Source organism: Plecotus auritus, assembly GCF_963455305.1.
Source record: "Plecotus auritus genome assembly, chromosome: 15".
Taxonomy (NCBI): Eukaryota; Metazoa; Chordata; class Mammalia; order Chiroptera; family Vespertilionidae; genus Plecotus; species Plecotus auritus.
Genome location: NC_137781.1, coordinates 7,597,295 through 7,613,474, shown reverse-complemented (window position 1 = coordinate 7,613,474; position 16,180 = coordinate 7,597,295). Strand labels below are relative to the sequence as shown.

The following is a 16,180-nucleotide window of genomic DNA, read 5'->3' as shown; positions in this document are numbered from 1 at the left end:
CCTACTCGACATTATACTCTTCCAGAACAATGTCCTTTCCTCACTGATGATATCCATTTTCGCTTTATACCCAACAAAAGCAACAAGTTGCATCTAGGTCAATGTAAAAGCCATAATCAAAACCCAGTTTCAATTCCACGCTTTCTACAAAAGGTAAATTTGTACCAAAATCCAAATCCAAAATTCCACTTTTGATATATACAAACCAATCACTTCGAACACTGCACATGTACTGATAATGGATATGTGTGCTATAGTATTTGACATTAATCACAAATCACAGTATGATTAGCTATTTTCTCTCACACACACACAAAAACACATCAAGCTGAACTTTCCATGTATAATGGGAAAATATCAACAATCGATTTGGTTTATCAAAATAAAGCCTACCACCCATTTATAAACTTAGTATCACTTGATTATCAATAAAATGCCAGTATTCACCTGGAAATCAAATATAAGTCATCTGTGACGTGGTGTGATTTATTCTAAATTCCTAAATGTAGAGAATAAGAAAAATATAGAATATTCCTATTTTATATTTACATAAAGTATATTATAGACAATATTGCCACCAAAATTGTAAGGCCTTTTATGAATATCTTAAAGGACATTTCCCTAATAAATCCAACATTTCTTCCACTAACATTAACTAAAGACAGTAAGAGGCATCTGTTTTGTTCAGATGACTATTCTATTGCAAGATGTTTTATTTTCAATATTAAGTGCAGATTAAAAAGACCTTTTCATCAACACAAAATTCAGAAAAATACTGTATCACTCATCCTGAATTTTGAGACAAAATGCATTTTGTTTTAAACGTTCATTAAAATCATATGGCAAGTTAAAGATTCTATTGTTACCTATTGGTTGGTCATTTTGCAAGATATTTGAGAAAGCATAAAACAGCATTTAACCAAACGCCTATTTCTTAAAGCACAAATAAATTTCCACAACTTGTGGAAATAAGTCTTAATCAACGAAGTAAAATATTTTCCAGTACACCATTGCCATTTTACCAGCTTTATTCAATACACTTCACTGCTGGACAACTGTAAAGGCCAAATTGTTATTTACGGCGATAACTGAACACTTAATGTAATGACTCTTCAGCTTTAAAAAAAAAAAAGCCCAAACTGAGAAATTTTAAAGTGTTAGAAACTTTATTAAAGTTAACATTTCACAAGGTCATATTCATACAAATCAAACTGAAAAAAATTCCAGATGTACAAACTATCATCTCTGTTAACGTGCCATCTTTCATCTCCAAATGTCAAAAATGGACTTGTTTAATGATACAAAAAGTCTTTAGAAAGTCAAATCCACTGTCCATCTGTGTTGGTAAGAAACCTATTGTCTTCATTCATTTCATGAAATCCATGTTAAAAGAACCCTGTCTTGGTTGTGTATTATCACAGCACTCTTGAATTAATCCATTTTCCTCTATTCCCCACAGTGGACTGCCATCTTGATTTCTCAGTGGTAGGGTCCATTTGAGACTCTTCAAGCTGATTGGGTGCTTGATGAAAACATTAAAAGAAAAAAACGCTGTTGGAATACCAATAATCTCATTCCTTCAAACAGAGAACATCCACCCACCTTGAAGACACTCTTACCATACACAAAGCTTTAATTTTCTAACAACTTTAAACTATGAAACTCTCTTGTTTAAAGTTGCATGTACTACACACACAACTTGTCAATGAGAGAATCAAAGACTGTACACAAGTAACGAAGTTCTTTTACTATCACAGATACACATGTAACCATAAAAAAAGTAGCAGTAGCCTGGCCAGCTTAGCTCAGTGGTTAAGCATGAATCAGGCCATGGTTCGATTCCAGGTCAGGGCACATGCCCAGGTTGCGGCTTCAATCCCCAGTGGGGGACGTGCCGAAGGCAACCAATGATCCTCTCTCATCATTGATGTTTCTATCTCTCTCCCCCTCTCCTTTCCTCTCTGAAATCAATAAAAATATATATATTTTTTTAAAAAGTAGCAGTAAAGAGATAAATTTTTACTAGTTAAATGTGATACTGTTTTAGTGTCTGTAGAAGACAAAAATTCAAATTCAAAAATCCTGGAAAGCTAAATTACAGCAACACTATGGATTTTAAATCTCAATGAAGAACTTTCCAATCTTCTTCAAAAAAGACAAAAAAACAAACACACACACACACACAAAAGCTAATTATGTAAAAGAATCCTAGGGGATAAAAGAAAACAAAGCAGTGGATCAATCACAGCACAGTTTTCCAGTCCAATAGATGTTAATTTTGCTTAGAATATCGCAAATAGACAATAAAAATGCCACTATCTTTAGCTACATATCTGAGAATGCTGGAAATATGTAGGCACTAGGATAAAAAAAGATTAAAAAGGCAAAGTGTCAGCTTGGCTTATTTGATATTTGCCATTAAATGCTATCAGATTGAAAATTATATACAAATAAAATACTCTCACTGCCAAAATATCAAATGTTTCCCAGAGAATGACAAATATATTACTCAACTACTTTGAATGAAAGGGTAAGTGGGAAGCCAGGTGATTTTAACATTAAATAAATAATCCTGATGAATCAGGATCAACATAATTGCAAATATAAGTTTTAGCCCTGGTCTTCTCTATAAATTATGCAGCTCTCAAACTAAATTTATAAAGTCTGGGTGACTAAGAAGTTATTAAATATAATAGCATTTTTGCTCATTAGGTAGTTAATACCTTGTATCCTAAACTAAAATTAGAATTTGTTGTCTACTATCTATAATAATCTATAATAATAAAAGCATAATATGCTAATTAGACCGGACGTCCTTCTGGACAAAGCTGAGCCCCTTGCACAAATTTCGTGCATCAGGCCTCTAGTATACAATTAAAAAATCTACTTAATAAACTATTTAGTTAACCAAGAAACACTACCATCTATATTTTAGAAAACTACTGAAAATGAGTGTCACGAAATCAGTAATAAACAAAAGTATTTCTCCTTATTTTGCCAATTTCTCTCCAGCCTGAAACTCATTCATTCCCCACATCAGTAAAATGTGATCTGAATTGTTCATTCCAGCTGAATTGTTCATCCTTTTATATTAAGGGATATACACTTCTATATAGAACTATAAAAATGCCTTCATTCCTCTTGCAGAGTTAATTATAAACCAATTTTCCCCTAATCGCTATTGTTTTGATGCAAAATCAAGCTCTAAATGAAGTTGGGGAAGTAAATACTACTATGATGAACACTGAAACTAAAGCATTGATATCAAGTTACAATCATTTCGATGTCTATAGGTGCAATTTATTCAACTGAGTACATGAAATGATAAATCAATGCTCTATATTCTTCTGCCACAGAATAAGAGGTAAATTTATCCAGGACTTCATATAAAATTTCCTTTTAAAGTGCATTATTCTTTAAATTAAAAAAAACAAGCCTAGTGAAATTAAAATCATTCCAAAATTACTCAAAATCACTAGCTTGTGTGATAAAAATAAATTAGAAAAAAACTAACATATTGGTCATTCTGCCACATATAATGTCATATATATAAGATGGTAAAAGGGGGTGGGGCTGGGAATTGAAAAAAAAAAAGAATGCTAAAAGAAAGCAGACACTTCTGTAACATTAAAAACCATGATCAATCTGTATTCCTTCAAGTCAATCAAAAGCCAAAAGTAAGAATCTTTTTAATAAGTAAAAGTGCTCAGTCAAGCATCAAAGCACCTAAAAGAAAAGTAGGGGATTTAGGAGTAAGCCATTCGTTTTCATGGAATTCCTAATTCTTACAAAACCTAAAATTGCTAATAAGCACGGTTATGTTGAAAAATTAAAAGAAAGCAGGCATGAGTTCTTTGAGCCTAGAAATATTCTTGGTAACAAAATCCAGTTCATTTGTGAGAGTTAGAGCAGTACCTACCTCATGTAGCAGTAGTGAGGCTTAAATGAGGTAGCATCTTTATAGCATTTATATTACCTGGCATATACAAAGACCTCAATAAATGTTAGCTATTACTCCGATATACCACGATAATCAGTACTTGGGGACCTACAAACTAACCTTACTAAATTCATGTAACATATTCCAACAGTAATGAAATCTCTGAAGAATCCATAGAATCATGGAGTCAATTACTTAAAACACTTTCTGCTTTAAAGAGACAATTTAGTGTTGCACTAATATAACATCAGTACAAAAAACTGAGTAGAGTTTTGATATCAAAGCCTACTACTCTATGTCTCTCCAGTAATGTGTAAATGGCTATACACACACTGGAGAGATAATGGTTTGATCTAGAATAACATCATCAAAGAGACCCAGATCTTTTATTTCACATAAAAGGTAAGCTTCAAGCTCATACTATGGAAAGTTAGACTCTTCTACTATGATGTTCACTAGTTTATGTCTTCTTTTTATGGAAAATTGCTTGTTCTAAGGTAAATCCCACAAGCAAAGGTAAAGGATACTATATCAAGAAACTAGGAATTGCTACCTCTTAAAATTCGCAAATCCTGTACATCCAAAAAAAACATAAAATTAAGGAGATCTTCTGTTTCAATTCTGATTCAGTAAATTTATTCCAAAAACAGAGACATTGTAAATAAAGCACTGTTAACTCAAATGCAAGTAAATGGTTCATTACAGAATTGAGTTTAAGAGGTATTCCCCCAAAATAAGTAATTTCCTTATCTCTACTTCCCAACCCCAATTTCTAAGCTCAACAAAAATGTGGGGTACAGGAAGAAATACAAAGACAAAGAAGTGATAAATGATTCTTAATTTTAAAAACAGGGGACTCTAATAATGCCACAAATTACCAAGTCATCTTAAAACTGGAACACTTATTGCAAAACCAAAGGAATAGATGGATATAAAATTATAATCCAGAACAGAAACTGGTATTTCCCATCATGTAATTAATAAAGTTTTGTTCTTGGTGATTATGGCTTGATTTTAATATTCTTTGTATTGGTCTTTAATATGAAAACATTTCATAGAAAATTCCTATTTTCTCTCACTACCCAGTAAGAGCTCAAATCCTTTATAGGATTACAGTGTATTAACAACTCCGGGTCTTGCCTTAGCAGGTTTGGCTCAGTGGATAGAGCATCAGCCTAGGGACTGATGCTCTATCAGAAGGGTCCTGGGTTCGATTCCAGTCAAGGGCACATGCCAGGGTTGCAGGCTTGATCCCCAGTAGGGGGCATGCAGGAGGCAGCCGATCAATGATCCTCTCATCATTGATGTTTCTCTCTCCCTCTCTGAAATCAATAAAAATATATTTTTTTTTAAAAAAAGTCTGGGTCTTAATAAAGTGGGCATAAAAACTAACTACAAAATGATCTGAGAAAGACCAGCCAACTGTTAATTATAACTGAGTCATCTTAAAAGTCTTGCAATCAAATGAAATCTTCCCCATTGCCCCTATTAGTTTTAATAGTCGACTACATGTGCTTAAGAGATTGAGAGTTGTAGTTTCTTGTCAGTTTTAATTGTTACTGAGTCCAAGGTTTTAGCTTTCAGGCACACTGAAAAAATTAATAAAGTATTAAAACTAATGTTTCAATAATGAATTTCAGTTTGTTTTTTTATTATACACAAAACACTTAGTTGATAAATGTTTAATAGACACTATATAAAATAATCAACAAGTACTTATTGAGGATCCACTATATGCCAGGCAATTAATCTCTTCAAAATATTTGATAAGACAAGGTCAACAATTGTACTATATTAGGAAAGTTTTCATCTCTGCCCTCACCACTCACATTTAAAAAAAAAGAACATTAATTTTGCAGGCCTTAATGGCCACTTATACAATGGAAGTTGAAATAGTAAATTAGAATAAAAAATTTATCTAGAATCTAATTTCCAAATGTGATTCAAAAATAAGTGTATTTAAGAAACAGTTAGTATGTAATCATATGTAAAATTTTTCCAGTAATAAATCCTTTTGAGAATTCATCCAAATTCCGTTACACAGCCTCACCACTAACTCGTTTCCCACTATTTCTCAGGTCAGGAGTTGGAAAAACTGCTCCATAGTACTTGTAACCAAGTCTTCTAATATCAGAGCATAACCCCAATGTCAGAAGAAATTATTATTAGGACTTCAAAAAAGGGAAGTTCAGGATTACTTAATTTATTAGCATTACTACACTGAAATCTATTAGAGAAACCAAGGGCTTCTGATTTCTACATACGTAGGGTCAAGATGACAATCAAGATGGATCTAGGACAAGAGAGTAAATATTTTAGGGTTTGTGACCATTAACTACAACTATTCTCAACTCTGCAGTTGTAGTGGGAAAGCAGACACAGATAATGTATAAATGAAAGAGCAGAGCTATGTTCCAATAAAACTTTATTTTAAAAAAATTGGGGGAGTTTACCAACACCCAGATCTAAGGTGGTTAGAAGCATGTTCAAATATGGGTTTCTCTGCATTATACATCTTGCCTCAGTTTAAGTGAAGAAAGTAGGAAATAATAGGTTAGAATAAATTAATAAGCAAAATTTAGATAACAAACTTCACACACATCTAACCATGCTGGTTTTATTTTTTTGTGTTGCTTTGAGCGTCACTAAATCCCTATGTATTTTTATAATTCTGACTCAGGTACTCAAAATTTCCGAAGTCGTATTTAAAATTAAAAACAGACAAAGCATGTAAATTGAGTAAACTTACTAAATGCTTCCACCAACATCTATTACGTTGTACAGGCCCTTTAGAGATTCAGTCTCAGGATTCACATTTCTGCAGAAAACAAAAAGAATATAATTTTATGCGTAGAGAAAAAAAAAATATTTTTTTAAAAAAAATAATAATAGTATTAATATGCCATGATTTATTCAGAAACATCTTGTAGGGATCACTCGCCAGAAGACCAAGACACGTGTATGTATATAAACAAGTAGAAGATAAAAGGTTTGACTGCAGAGGATCTTAAATTTGGCTGTACAGGAGGCTCACCTATAAAACGAGTTACCATAAAAAAACGTGAATGTCTAAATCTCAGTCCCCAAGAACTCCAACAGAGAAGGCAAAAATTTGGGCTCCCCCAGGTAGACCAAATGGACAGCAAGAGTTGAGACCCAGTTGTTTCATAGAGCCAACATCACTACCTAATAGAACAAAATTATTTTATCTTCTGGTCTTTCATTTGTCTACATTTAAAAGTTCTAAAGGAAAACTTGCATTACCTACCTACAAGTGTAGTCTTGTTTTCTCACTTTATGCATTGTCACTAGAGGCCGGGTGCATAGGATTCATGCACGGGTGGAGGCCGTGGCTTGCGGGGATCAGCCCACTGTGGGAGCGCTGCTCATCCCACTCAGCCTAGCAGCGCTCCCTTTGTGGGAGCGCACTGACCACTAGGGGACAGGTCCTGTGTTGAGCGTCTGCCCCCTGGTGGTCAGTGCGTGTCATAGCAAGCAGCCGACCGGTCGTTCTGGTCATCCGCCATTTGGTCACTGGGCTTTTATTATATAGGATATTACTTTAAATTATCATGTATTTATTACATTATTATGTACACTATTCTATGGTAAAGTGTTGAAAGGGAATCCTTAGGCACAATTTCAAACTATTTTTACTAATTGTACTGATCTACTCAACTCAAATCCTTTCTAAAATACATACTTGATAACAAAAATATCATATCCATGCTTTTCACTAGTTAAGACTATCATAAACTAAACATGGAAGAGTTGTTTCCTATGTTTATCTTCTGAATATAGGTTAAATACTATTTTCAGTCACTCCTGCTCCAAAGTATGATTATAAAAATCACAATATGTTGACCTACCCAAAAAAAGCTGTTTAGAAGTTCAACATTAAAGTACGGCAATTTAAAAATTTTTAGAAAGCCAAAGCACAGTTTAGGATTTAAGTTAAACTTAGCTACCCAAATGCTTTTCCAGGCTATGGTTTCAAATTTTCCAATTATGAAGCAAGTTCCTGATTTTCTTACCAAGTCTAAATCCCTTTAGTCATTGTGACTAATCAATCAATACAGCAAAAGTCGGCTTCAAAATTACCTCTAAGAGTAAGGTGCCAAAATATCCTCCCACTGGGTAACAGAGCAATTTACAAGAAAAGAAATTATTTATTTTTAAGCTTCCAATTTAGTGAAGACTTTATAAGGAAGAGAGGATTTTCTGAAGAAAGACACATTTTAAATCAACCAAGTAAAATAAACTTATATAACCCCTAAGAGGGGGGTGTAACTGATTTAAAGAATACTGGTGAAAGAAATGTCGCATTGGTCTGATAATGTGCTTATACAAAGAGCTACCTACCCATGTAAGTACGTACCTCTGGGTTTAGCCTCCACTAAATATAGACAAGGACTGGGATCTCACTTTGTGCCAACACAGACATAATCCATCATACTGGCTCCTTCCCAAAAATCTACGTAGTGCTTTGCACCTTCCTTTGAAGGGGAAGCAGCCAAGGTCCTCTTAAGCAGACTATACAAGTTGATAATTTTGCTCATGTTCCTACCTATCTTCAATATTTTGCAGTATTATAGATTCTCATTGAATATGACATTACAGGTGCCATGTAAATAAACATTTTGCTACCTGGGCCTTTTACAATAAAAGGCAAAGACAGTTTTGGTCAAGTCTTATATTATCATCATTAGTCCATTTGCGCTTTTCTTATAATATTTGAGCTTGTCACCTTTTAAAACCCTTCAAACAATTAACGTTTAAACTAAGAATAAGATCTGAGAACACTATGAAATATGAAGTCTCTTCCACAAAAAGAAGGTAGTGATAGTCATTAGAAAACTGCCACAAGACAACTCACAAACCATTAAAGTGAAGCAAAATATCTAACATGATAATCTACATTAAAATTATTATGATTACTATATAGTACACATTATATAATTTATTGTTTGGGAAATATTTCATTTCATATAAATGGCTGTTTCAAAAGCATAGGATTGTTTTTCAAAAAACAAAACTATGTAGCTTTATATACTCTGTTTAAATCAACTATCAAATTGTTGTAAGGAAAAATGCTACTTAAATGCTATGTAAAAATAATCATTTAAATTGTAATGGTTAATTTACACTCAGAAAAAACAGCCAATGTGAACATCGAAAGTTTGAATTAAGCCACTCAATCTGGAAAGGGAAGGTAGCTGGTAAAACAATGATATCTAAACATAGAAATTTCTTAAGTTAATTATGCCAGGCATTATCATTTATAATCCCAATGGTCAGCTGCCAATGTTTCATTACATAAAATAAACTTTTTTAATGTAGAGAGGGAGGGAGGGAGGAGAGAGAAATACTGATTTGTTGTTCCACTTATTTATGCATCCGTTGGTTGCTTTTTGTATGTGTCCTGCCTGGAGATCGAACCTGAAACTGGCCATTGGAACGGTGCTCTAACCAACTAAGCTACCCAAGCAGAGCCTAAAGTTTAAATACATTCAATCGAATAATCATTTTCAAAACTGCAAATAATGCTTTTTACTACAGCATTCTAAATCTTAATTGTTCAAAAACAAATTAAGATTAAATTTCCAATGTCTTCATATATACTATTTATTAATACCTGGAAATTCCTAAAATTAAGAATGCCGGGTACATGATTGCACGGGTCTGGTCTTATTCAAACAGTTTCACCATAGAACTCCATAATTTGCTATGCAAAAATTATAAAAACTATTCTCCATGTTTTCTAAGAGAAATAGACAATCCTATTATTTTTATAGCAGAATTTAAGAGCTAAAGGGTATCTTAAGAGATTGGAAACTCCAAATAATTTGTACTAGCTAGGAGGCTAAGGTGTACACTGAATAAGATGCCAACATTACAGGGCTAATTTACATTAGAAGCTGGGTCTCTTGATTGCTGAATCTCAGGTGTATTTTCCACTCTATCACACCCCTCTACCTTTCATTAATGCAGAAGATAGAGATGTCCTCAAATTATCTTTTGCCTCTTACGCTATGCCTCTCAACAAAGAATTAAAACAGACAGGAGAAAGAGTAAATTCATTGGCTGTCCCAGTCCCGGTATGTTAATAATTTAAGAAACTGAGAAACAGTAAACTAACCTTGAAAAAATGTTTATATTCAAAATTATCTATTTCCCATAATCTAGACTCTAAGTGTTATGCCATGGTTTTAAAAAAACTTGTAATTAACTATAAGCATGGCTTCTTTCACTTCTGTGGAACTCAATGTAATTTTTTAAACAGCTATTACCATGATAACAAACGCAAATCCAAACTAATCACCAACTTGACCGGGGGATTTTTTGATTCAAGAATTGGTTAAAAATGCTCAATTAAAAGTAAATATTTAACATTTACTACTTTGATCCACTAAGCAGAAAATAGCATTTAACTAAGTAATTTACTTTCCTAATGAAATGTAGTAATTTAAAATAATAGTACCTACATTTATATTTGTCTTCATGTACCCATTATTTTTGTCCATCAAACTTATTATTGCCCATTATACAAGCTTGGTTCAAGCCCCAAATAACAAAACAATGAATATAAGCACTATCATGAAGTTCAGCTGAAGTACATGAAAACCTTCTTAAAATGTAATCTATTATAATCCTTTATCTTGTTGGTGATAAAGGGAGCATTGTATTCCATTAGACTGGAGTAGAAGTTACTACATCGTTTAGATTTTTCTATAAATACTAAAAAAATAGAAATCATTTAACATTTCTAACCTTAAACCATTCATTTATTTTATGGGTTAAATTACACCTATGGTAGGCCATTATAAATTTATTGCCAATTTATACTTAAGTTTACGTCACACTTCACATACATTTGTCTTACAATGCCCAATTCTCAAATTTTCTAAGTGCCAACCACATCTGAATGACAATCATTTGCATAGAGGAAACTAACATCGGCATTTGTGTTAAAGAAGCTTGGGGTAGCCCTGGCTGGTTTGGCTCAGTGGATGGAGTATAGGCCTGCAGACTGAAGGGTCCTGGGTTCGATTCCAGTCAAGGGCACATGCCTGGATTGCGAGCTCAATCCCCAGTAGGGGGCGTGCAGGAGGTAGCCCATCCATGATTCTCATCATTGATATTTCTATCTCTTTCTCCCTCTCCCTTCCTCTCTGAAATTAATAAAAATAAGTAAATAGCCGAAACCGGTTTGGCTCAGTGGATAGAGCGTCGGCCTGCGGACTGAAGGGTCCCGGGTTCGATTCCGGTCGGGGGCATGTACCTTGGTTGCGGGCACATCTCCAGTGGGAGGTGTGCAGGAGGCAGCTGATCGATGTTTCTCTCTCATCAATGTTTCTAGCTCTCTATCCCTCTCCCTTCCTCTCTCTGTGAAATATCAATAAAATATATTTTAAAAAAAAAATAAGTAAATAAATTAAAAACTGTTGAGCAAAATATGTTACTAAAAAAAAAAAAGAAGCTTGGGATAAAAGATGCTTTGAATATTTTGCGTGGCGTGTTTTCTCTTTAAAACACTATAGTTAAAGGTGTAACATTCCGTTTTCTTTCACATACGATAAACACAAATTTGATCAAATTGCAAAGGACTGGAAAGGAAAAATTAAACTAAAGCAAAGGCAATAAAAATATTATCTTTATTACCGATTTGAATCAATAGAATAAGCAAATACCTAGAAAAAGATTTTCCACATAAATTTCAAGGACAAAGGTAAACTTGCCCTTATAATGCTTATTTGGCTATTCTTAGCATTCCCCAAGATATTTATTATTATATTTTCTCTGTCAAACCCTTACTAATATCGGCTTGACATTAATTTTCACATTCAATATTAACTTATGAATAAAGAATATTTTCTGAAAATTATCAGTGGACACTTTTTTCACTCACACATCTAGTTTTAAGATGTAAAATTATTGTATGCTTATTGAAAATTACTTCTTCCTTTTACGACTTAAAAATAATTATTAAGCTATGGAGGTCTCTTTGGATGCTTTAATTCTAGTTTTCCGTAAACTAAGTCATTTTGTATTTGTATGAAAATGGGTAAAGCGACTATTTAAAATCCATTAAGTAGCAACTAGAATATGAAATTTTCTTTTTAGTTTTAGAAATAATAGTTCTTTTAAGAATCCTAAGATCCGAAAATGCCAAATTCTAGGCCATTTCTAAAACGTGATCAGTATCATCAAAAGGAATGTACACTTAAGATCGTAAAGATAATTTTGATGACTTAACTACTGATTTAACCTGGAGCACCATTTTATTGGAACGTACTTAATGTCTTACTGTTCTGATAGAAACTACATGTGTCAACTATTTCAATGTTAATACAAAAGAGCTTTGATGTAAAGAAATGGCATTTGATGGGCTTTTTCTCATCTTTTCGACATAAAGAAACAGTCTACCGTTTGTTTCATTGACAAAGTTTACTGATATTTTCCTACTCAAATTGTCGTAGGCACTAAATTTCAGATGGGTGGGTAAAAACATTTACTTACTTGCTATATAAAATACAGACTTCTGCAAAGATTTCCTTTATCCTCAGATATAAAACTCCATGGTCTCAGTCTTCAAAATGGTTTCTTTTTGGGGAAAAAAGAAATATTCTAAGCAATTTATTGATGTACCAACCAACAGCAAGTACGGAGAAGTGTTTTAAAACTTTTTATTATGTAAAAGAAACAAAAACTAAAATCTATGCTCACAAAATTTGATTTTTAAAATGTTCTTCCCTAAAATCTACTAGTAGAAATAATAACTAGCTCAAATTTTCCAATAAATTTATTTATTTACATATTGAAAAGATTAAAACTGTTTGCACAGTGTATTAGGGACCTAAAAAGAAAAAGTGTATCTTTGGTTCATGGTTTTCCTCAAAATATAATTAGTCTTTTTTTGTTCCCCAAATTAAACAAAGGCGTAAAGGACCTTCCAGGGATTCAAACTATAGTACCGTTGAGTTACAATGGCTATGCATATATACTTTCTATCCAATGAAAAGATTTAAAGGCTTTGTAAAATTATTTCAGATATTTACTCATATTCATAATCACTACTAGCTGGAAATATAAATTCTCAAAGAACAAAAACAAAACCTAATAAGCTTATTTTTATGTCCAAGTAATAAAAATTTACCCAGTCTTACCTCAAATAAAAGAGCTGTATTTGTTCAGAACCATCATCAACCAAATTTTATTTTAATCTTGTAAGTCACCTTTAAAAAAAAAAAAAAAAGGAAGATGATATCAATGTTTTGATTTTTAAACATTTCTTGGCCTAAGTTTCAGTATGATGAAACAATGAGAAAAAAATATTCAATAATCTATGGATAAATGTAAGAGACAGCTCATCCACACACTACCTGTACATTTTAGATTGCTTATTTCTTATCTTAACATCTATCAGTCTTTTGTTTTCCTCACCTTTTGGATGTATAGACTAATACTTGTGACTAAGGCATTGAAATAAAAAAATACAGAAGATTTACATCTTTGGACAGATTTAAGATTATGACCTTGTTTTTATCTTTCTTCTTTTGATGACAGGCAATACAACAACAAAAAAGGAAAAGTTTACCATTTTCAAAGACTCCAATATTAACATTTCCCTTATCATCTAAGAATGCCTTTTAAAATTATGAGTAATTAAAAATGTACTCTTCTAGGAGAAATTAGTGAAGTTTAAAATGGCCACTGGTTACTTTAAATTTTAAATTACAAGTTATTTGATCTCACCAAGTGGGATACTAGCTTTGTCTTTTAAGCAAGTTTCAGACACATAGTATCTATGACATTTATTCCATTTCAAACCAGGGTCTTTAACACTTTCAGTCTCTCCCTTCCCCCATTACTCTTGTAACAAGATCTTACGAGGTAGAAACTGCCAACAATTATTTTGCATTTCACTATTCAAAAAGGACTCTGAAATACCAGATTCAGAATATCCACTTAAAACCACTTTCAGCATCCAAAAATTTCAAAAACGTTCGTTTGAAAAAAACAAAACTGGTACCTAAACAACAGAATCTGTAAAATCAAGATATGCGCAACTGATGTAATATGTAGCACTCGATGAATGCTATTCGGAAATAAAACAATTTTACCGACAAAAATACCTTCCGGAATGCGGTCGATTACAGCAGTACCTTTGATCTTATAAGTACTAGGTAAATTTGAGTAATTTACCAACAGTATTTTTAGGCACTTTACAACACACATACCGCAGAATGAAGACAAATATATCCCAAAATACACAAAGGTTTTTGCGCTTGCGGTCTGTGCAAACCAAAAACTTAAAATTCCCTCTCAAACATTTTTCCAAATCCATAGGCAGGGGACTGCAAAATTTCTGAAACCGATACGTATTAAAATACTGTTCCGTTTTAAGAATATCTAGATTTTCATGCATGCAACAAATGCAACAAATATGGCTCCTCTTCTCCGTCCATTACCGGAGAGCAATCCTACTTTAATATTTACACTGCGAGAAAGTAACTTCAAAAGGAGATTTGGTGTCCAAATAGCCCTTTGTAAAAGTTTTGTCGACCACGGCTTGTGATGATACAGATTATATTTTTTTTTATCGTAAAATGATGAACTTAAACTTTTTAAAAAAGTCTAGGAACTGGCTCAAGTACGTTCTAACATTCAGGTGTGGTAAGTTACAGATAACGGCTCCTGATGACCTTTTCCAAAGTACCAAAACGGTGTATTTAATCATTATTCAAATATCGGAAAGCCGGATAAACTCGGCAAATGCAACTATATTAACCAGACGTCATCGCCCTAGCCCCGGCATTAAAATCTATTTCCATTAAACAGCCTTGACATTACAGAAAACTTGTCTCTCCCATTTTTGAAATACCAGACGCACTCCTCCTCCTCCAACTTGCATTTTTAAAAAGACAACCTTAACGTCATCAAGGTTTTTCATCAGCGGTAAGTCCCTTCTCATCGGATAGCACTGCAGCCGTTTTCAAAATCGGCTTTGAAAGAGTTAAGAGCCAACACCCAAAAGGGGAAAGAAAAAAAAAAACAAACAAGTTTTATTTTTTTTTTTCTTTAAACGTAGCTAGGGTTCCATTGTTCTTTTAAACTCGATCGTCAAGATGAGTTCCCACCTTACCGGAAAGAGGTGAAAAAGCTCTCCCGGAGGAGAAGCTGAAAAAGGATTCTTGTCCCCTCGACATCAAAATAAACTCACCAGAACGGAAAGGGGTTCTGCTCTCCTCGCGCGGTCCCCTTCGGGCTCCCGCCTGCGGTTACCCGCCGCCGCCCCTTTCCCGGCGGGGCCGGTCCGGGCAGCGAGGCCGCCCCCCGCCCACCGCAGGGTCTGCAGCGGGGTCCCCCGCATCCCCGGCCCTGGGCCTGGCGCCGCTGCCCGCTCGGGGGCCAGCCTACGACGCCGGCAGGGTTTGCAGAGAGCCGGCCGAGAGGCCCAGCCCGCCACCCCCTCCTGCTCGCACGTTCAAGGACATTTTGCTTTTCCTCCCAAGGACAAAGGACAATAAAGGGGGCCGGGGAGCTACTTACCCGGTCCGAGCGCAGCCGCCGGCACCTCGAAGTCGCCCGCACACGATTCCCGCGCAGGGCCTGTCGCCCGCGCCGGATCGAGCCGCCGGGACCCCGGGGAGCCTTCGCGGCCGCTGCCGCAGCGGCACTTTCGGCGTTGTGGGCCCGGCCGTTTCGGGCGCCTCTGCCGCGGGGATCCGACCCCGGCGCGCGGCCGATCTCGTCTCGGCCGCGGTCGCTTCGCCCCCGCGGGCCTGCGGGCCGCCCGGGCGCAGCTCCCCGCCAGCCGGCGGGTCCCGCGGCCGCGGCGGAACGCCTGACAGCTCGGGGTGCTGCTGCCTCTCCGGCCATCTTGTGCCGTGTGTGTGTGGTGTCTCTCTCCCGTCTCCTCTCTCGGCTTTACTCCCTCCTCCTCCTCCCCCCGCCCCACACACCACACAACATGGCCTCTTCGCTGCGGCGGCGGCTGCGGCGGCGGCAGCAGCTCCGCGGCGTTCCTGCCCGCTCCCCTCCTCCACCCTCCCGCCTCCCGCCCGCAGCCCCAGATCCCAGCGCGCACGCGCGCCGCCGCCCGCCCACCGCGGCCATTGGCTCAGCCCGCTTCCTGGCACGCCTCCCTTCTCCCCCAAGCGTCCTCACGCACGCTCGCAGGCGTCTCTCTTCCCCTTAACAACAACTGCTTCAATACTATTGGTTAGTTCTGACCCC

At 35.7% G+C, this 16,180-nt stretch overlaps 1 long non-coding RNA gene across 1 annotated transcript; it reads right to left on the bottom strand.

Moving 5' to 3' along the window:
• Positions 1-1,144: 1,144 nt before the first annotated feature.
• On the bottom strand, positions 1,145-15,994 carry LOC308239074. Its single transcript, XR_013959682.1, has 5 exons — positions 15,494-15,994; positions 13,108-13,176; positions 12,461-12,544; positions 6,690-6,758; positions 1,145-1,522 (listed from the first exon to the last, which is right to left on the bottom strand). It is a non-coding gene; the product is annotated as an uncharacterized lncRNA (long non-coding RNA).
• Between the last annotated feature and the right edge of the window lie 186 nt (positions 15,995-16,180).